Source organism: Urtica dioica, chromosome 12 (assembly GCF_054948205.1).
Source record: "Urtica dioica subsp. dioica isolate 48M chromosome 12, U.dioica_male_clone48M_v1_H2, whole genome shotgun sequence".
Classification (NCBI taxonomy): domain Eukaryota; kingdom Viridiplantae; phylum Streptophyta; class Magnoliopsida; order Rosales; family Urticaceae; genus Urtica; species Urtica dioica.
In genome coordinates, this window is record NC_142767.1 from 15,902,657 (window position 1) to 15,910,000 (window position 7,344).

The window sequence follows — 7,344 nt, forward strand, 5'->3', positions numbered from 1 at the left end:
CAAATACAGTTCCTTACTAGTGAACTAATTTCAAAATAAGTTTTTTAACAATTTACGTTGATTTTCCGACAAAATTTGAGTACCAACGTCGACAACGTACTCAATGATAACCTTCAAAACTGTATGTGGATTTCAAAAACCGTCAGTGCAACTAGTATTGGCCAAAATTTCAATAGTGGTACTTTTACCCCGCTATATTGAATTAATGGTAATCTAACAACATAACCAATTTCAAACACGATTTTAAAGATGTAACTAACGATTGGTAAATTTTATAATCTAGTTATTTATAAAAATAAATGATTAGAAAATATCGAAAATACCCTTGTATAACATAAATCATAAAAACAACTATTAATTAACCAACGTTTCAGCCAGTCAAAACTTATCGCGTGTAAAATATGTTGTCAATGGTGCCCACAAGAAGAGTTGTAGTCTTTATATTGTACATTTGATGTAATAAAGTCTCATGAAGAATGTTGCTTGTAATTGCTTATTCATTAATAAAAAAGTTGAAACGTTCATTCATTCCTCTTTGTGTGTTTGAAGCTTTATGATAAAACATTAGTCTTTAATCCATAAACAAACCTAACAACTTACGAAGAGACAAATGTAGATTTGCATGAACAAACTCTTCGTAGTTTGCTTAAAAAGATATATTCGCAATCTAAGGGTCAAATGACTATTGACCTCAGTATGATTGTTAGGAGAATCTATGATGTCTGGGCATTGAGAGTTGGAGACTCTATAGTTCTTCTAGGTATCTTCCGAAGGTACTGAATTGACCAGTGACTTCTAGAGACAAGATAAGAACAAACCATTTAACCTCTTATGTCACAAAGTCACTACGTATGAATTGCATCGTGCTTACCTTAATCCTGAAACGAGACATGCCATTTCACAGCTTACGTATTCTCATTTGAGAAAGTCAGAGTTCGGACTCACTATGTGATTCTGAACAGGGCCTATTGGTGAAGTACTAAGTTGTGAGAATGTCATGAGTAACTTTGTGAAGTTCTCATAGATATGGAATTCATGTACAAGATTGCTGAAATGCAATGTATATCACCTCATGCTTTGTTCCTTGGAATGTGAATAAATGAACTGGCCAGTGTCCAAATTGAGTCTTGACTCTTTTGGATGAAACAATGTGACTTGTTAGCTCATCGTCAATACATTGTTTCTAACTTATTCACAAGCTACAAACGCTACAACAATTACAACAATTACCGACGATTTTTTTCGTCGGTAATAACCTGATATTCGTCGTTAAATGTCCGTGCCTAAATATATTTAGCGACGATTTAATCGTCGCTAAATATTTACCGACGATATTAGCGACGATAATGTCGTCCCTAAATGTTGTGACGAGAAGTTTTTTTTCATTTTGAAACAGATAATTAGCGACGACTTTTTCGTCGCTAATTAGCGCGGGTAAATTTCCCGCGTGAACTAGCGACGACAAAGTCGTCGCTAATACCTTGTGTGTAATAATAATTAGCGACGACTTTGTCGTCGCTAATTATTATTATTATTTTTTTTTATTTTTTTCGTCGTTAATTATTTATTTTTTATGGTTTTTTGTTTATGAAATTCTAAAATGAAAAATCAAATAAAAACTAAATTATATTATCCAAATCAAGAAATATATAAAATCCGGTTACGTACGTTTTCGGTTATCGAGAAATATGTAAATAATAATCTACTATACACAAAATATCTAATAAAACACTAGTCGCGACGTTTGCTTTGTCGTCCCGCCGCTCGTTTTCCCCCTCCTCGACGTGAAACGCTCTCTGGTATTCTGCATTCGGGTCAATACTATCATCGTCACCGTCTACGTCGTTGTGATCTAAGATATCATGTACAGCATCAAAACATCCCTCCTCCTCTGTAATCCGTCTGATACTGCATTACGTCATCTTCTTCCTCCCCGTGAAAGTTCCACCTCGTGTAATTCCTCTTAAATCCTCTGATAAAGAGATGATTCTCTATATCAGGAATTTTTTGCATCAACACGTTGTTACACCTCTTGCATGGACACTTAACTCGTCCTTCGACATTTACGTGTTGTCGGGCCATTGCCATGAACTTTGTCATGCCAGCCGCAAACTCAACGCTTAAACGTTGGTCCTCGATTATCCAATTCCTATTTGGATAACTCATTTTACCTATAGATTGAACATTTCAAAATTTAGTAGTTTTCGGATTTTATTTTATAATTTAACGATCCTACCGAAATTTCGGCAGAACCTCCCCTATAAACTTAACAACCCGGCATCAAGCCTTTAACTTTAAAACCTGCATAGAAACATCCTAAAACTAACAATAAATCCAACCTCAGTGGTTCGATTATTAAAATTCATAATCCATCACATTTTTAATCATTTCTAACAACAATTAAATACAATTCCATTTAATTTACATTAACTAACTAATTGTTTTTACATGTTTTTACATAATTTAACCAAATATAAATATTTATAACTAATATTAAAATTTATAACTAATTTAAATATTTGTGTAAACAAAACTAATTTAAATATTTATAAAATTTATAACAAATATATAATTCTAAAAATATAAATTATGTAAATATAACTAATTAAAATAAATTTATAACTAATATATAACTAAAGTTCTATATATATAAATAACTAATATATATAACTAATATATTAATTAATCCTATAACTAACTAATATATATATATATATATATATATATATATATATATATATATAAAGTTTTTTTAAAAAAAAACTTACCGATCACGTACGGGGAGGGAGAGCGCGCGGCCAGAGAAGGGGAAGCGGCAAAGGAAGGCGTCGGCAGTGACGTGGCTACGGCGTCGGCGGCGGAGCGGCGGAGTAGTGGCGGAGCGCGGCGGAGGAGCTGCAATGGGAGAGAGAGAGGCCGGTAAGGAGAAAGATGTGAGGAGAGAGAGAGAGAAGTGAGGAGAGAGAGAGTTACCGGGTACGACGAGGTCGGCGTCGGCGGCACACGGCGGAGGAGGGCACGGCGACGGCGGGAGAGAGAAAAAGAGAGAGAATCGATTTAGGTTAAAGAAAGAGAAATGGGGAAGCTGGGTCGCGATCTGATATTTAAAGACATTTACCGACGATTTTTTCGTCGCTAAATGATTTCATTTCGTCGCTAAAAGAACTTAAATCGCCAGACATTTAGCGACGATTTGTTCGTCGCTATTAGTAAATTTCACATATTTAGCGACGATTTTATCGTCGCTAAATAATTTCGTTTTAATTTAATGGGAGGGATTTTTCCCTCTTTAAAATTCGTCAAAATTCGAAAACATTTAGCGACGATTATTTCGTCGCTAATTGTATAGCGACGATAAAAAACTATTTAGCGAAGATAATATCGTCGCTAAATGTTTTCGTTTTAATTAAATTATTGGAGGGACTTTTCCCTCTTTAGAAGTCGAAATTAATTCTATATTATTAGCGACGATATTATCGTCGCTAAATGAATTCACAAATAATTAGCGACGATTTTATCGTCGCTAATTATATTCCCGCGAACTTAGCGACGACAAAAAAGAATTAGCGACGATAAATTCGTCGCTAATTATCTTTGCCGCCAGACTTTAATATTTTTCGCCCTAAAAAATTAGCGGCGATAATATCGTCGCTAAGAGGGTGATTAGCGACGATTTATTAGCGACGATTAAGTCGTCGCTAATAGTTTCGTCGCTAAATGTGGTATTTCTTGTAGTGAAAGGAGTTGAGGAAATAACAGCTAGAAGGGTAAAATGGTAATTTTGTAAATCCCGACTAGCTGATTATATTCATGAAGGGTAAATACTGATAATATTCTGTGGATCCACTCATTACAATTAGGTTGAATTCTTGAGTAGAAAATAAATTCATTTGAACCGAGAGATTTATAGTGTCAACTCTTTAGTGGAGTCAGTTGACATTAAGCTAAACTTGGAAAAGATTTGTGAACTTTTGAGTCCAAGTATTTAGCTCAAGCTTTGTTCATTTGGATCCATGAGGTCACTGTCACGAATCACATCGAGTAGGAATAGTTGAACTAGAAGCTAAGTCAAAACAAGAACGAGGCAAATTTTACGAAAATTGTTAAAAATGGTATTTTTGTCTTTTGAGACATAGGATGAAATGAATGTCAATAAATTTTGACATGGTCATTTGATGACATGCATCACTCGGCCAATATTAGTTTTATTGGGCCTTGTGGATTAATTTCATTTCATAAGAATTTTATTGAAAATTCTTAATGGGCTTTTTTCATGTTGTCATGAACAAATGGAAAAACTTCTAGAAGGCCTTTCTATAACCATTTGGGCGCCTACTACCCAAGAGAAAGAGAGAATATTTTGTGCATAAATGTATCAAGATACTTGCCAAAAGAAAAAGAGGAAACAAATTTGCATATGGATGCACTAGGGAATTCGGCCAAGCTAGAGAAAGGAACAAAATAAGAAACAAATCAAGGCTTCTAGAATGCCTTGTTGGCCGTGTGACTTAAGAGGCTAATGGGCAATATTTGCTCATGAATATGTGATATTCTATAGAAGTGAAAACTACCTTATTGAAGGTGAGACCTCTCCTATAAATAGGAGCCTCATTCTTCACATTTCATTCATCCAAGTTTTAGAGATTTGAGAGCTTCTCTCTCTAGAACATTGGCCGACTCCTCTCTCTCTCTCTAGTCAATTTCGTTTTTTTTTGTTTTGGCACATAGGTCCTCATTTGACCTAGTGTTTAGCTCTTCGACTTCAAGACTCGTTCTTAAGTCATAGTGTTTAAAAGTGCCCACACACTAATTCATTTTCCTCTCGAGTGATTTAGTGAAAGAAACTTTCGTGGTTGCTCGAGTTGCCGAGGAAGGAATAGAGACGTGCTGCGAGGGGAGACGAACGTTGCAACCATTTCCAAAAGCTTCTCGACGTTCAAGCTTCTAAGAAGGTTAGTAATCTTTAATGCTCATATTAGTTTTTATTTACATGTGTTTGCTCTTTGTCTAGGCTAGTAAAAACGTTTTACTTGAAAAAGAAAATTTTTAAAATTCCGCCGCTTACCGAAGCGTTAAACTTTTTCTTAAACCCTAGATCGATTCCAACAAAATAAACGAAAATTAACTGAAATTAACCCAAGAAAACAACCAACTACTGGCCAACATTTCAGTCAACCAAAATTTATCGCATGTAAAATAAACGAAAATTAACTGAAATTAATCAAAGAAAACTTGCCTTACGATTACGTAGATTTGAATGCCTTTTTTCAAATCACTTAATTAAACTATAAAAAAAAAATACTATGGACTATTAAAAGTTGAGGCGTATTTTTTTAAAAGAAAAAAGTTGACGTTCATTAATTGCATTATTTGACCGATCAAAACGTTGGCTACATGTTGATGTAGTCGATTTTAATAGAGGATAATCTAGTAATTTGTTAAATGAATAATAAAACCACGTCATCATTCGTGGCTAGATTTGAAACTTAGATGAAATATTGACTAAATTGCAATACCAACGTTTTAAGTGATTTAATCCGACTAATTTTTCTTGAATTTATTATGGGCGAATATTTTAATCCATGACCGAGTAATGATATTTTCGTTGTCCGGCTAAGTATTTTAGCAGCGACTAATTGTCACTAATCATAAAATTCGCCGCTAATTAGTGGAAACTTGTTTGCACTAGTTATAAATATTAATTTGAACATATATATATATATATATATATAAATATTCTCTCACATCCCTCTCCAAACTCAAATTTAATTCCAATAACATGAAGTTCTTCAACGGGTTTCTTGTGTGTTTGGTGCCAAATAATTTAACACTAAATGTTACATTAATTTGAACATATATGTTCACATATAATTTTTTTTTCTCATCCAAATTCAAGTAACTTAAAGTCTAATGTACTTCCTAATGATTTATTTCGAGTGACAAGACCAGATATCAATCCTACAAAATGTAAAATGATTTTTCATGTTGAAACTTTAAATTTATTTACTATAATTTGTATAAAATATCTATTATATAGTGTATAATATATAGAATTTGCCTATTATAAGATTAAATTGGAGAAAGAAGATAATTTCAACGTATTGATACATATCTAAATATCAAATAGGATTAAAAAAAACTGCGATAAAACTGCCAGCAAAGAGCATTCTTTTAGTCTCGTGCGTGAAAAAAAGAAGATGAAGAAAACTAGCCTTATAGAATTGATTATATGTGTCCATATATGGCTACATGAATTCCAGTCCAATAAAAGTATGCTTTGTGATATGGTGACCAATATACTATACCGTTTTATGATATTATCCAAATATTTTTTTGGGAAAATATCAAGAGTATCCCCCGTGTTTAATCAAAATGCGAGATTTATCTCCTCTATTTCTAGAAATATCAGACATATCCCTTCAGTTTAATATAAATGACATATTCATCCCCTTAAAAAAAATATTATATTACAAATATCACCATTTTCGTTTATTTTTTACAAAAAAATAATTTGAACTCCCCAAAATACCCTTAATGAAATAATTTTTTATTTTCTATTCTACATACAAAAAAATTAAATTAAAAAATTTCTTTATTAAAAGTTAAGGATTTTTTTTATAAAGAGAGATTTTGATTTTTTTTTTAATAAAATAGTAAATAAATATTTATTATATTAAGGGTATTTTGGGGAGTTCAAATTATTTTTTTGTAAAAAATAAACGAAAATGGTGATATTTGTAATATAACATTTTGTTATGGAGGTATATGTCATTTATATTAAACTGAAGGGATATGTATGATATTTCTAGAAATAGAGGAGATAAATCTCGCATTTTGATTAAACATGAGGGATAGTCTTGATATTTTCCCTATTTTTTTTCCATATATATCTTGCATATTTTGGTGCAAAAAAACATAGAGAGACACTGCATATTCAATTGTAAAGTCTATTAAGTATATAGTCTTTACAGTTTTACATTGTTATATTGTTAACATATCGTAAATATTAGGTAAATATTTACACGTATAAATTGATGTAAATATTCAACTTTTTTATTTCAATGAAAAAGTAAACCAAGAATGTCACGTCATTTTTAAAACTATATCTATTTAAGATTAACGAAATGTTGATTATATAATAATTTCAAACATTTTAATTAGTTAGTTGTCTAAATTTTTTTTGTTTATTATATAATTTATGACTTTATAAATCACTTTGCGGGGAGTTGCCACCGATGTCGACGCTAAATTCCAACCTGTTTATTAATGATTTTCAATTGAATAGCCCCCAATAAATAATGTCCATATATAAAGTGATCACACTGACCCCATGCACCAAGAACA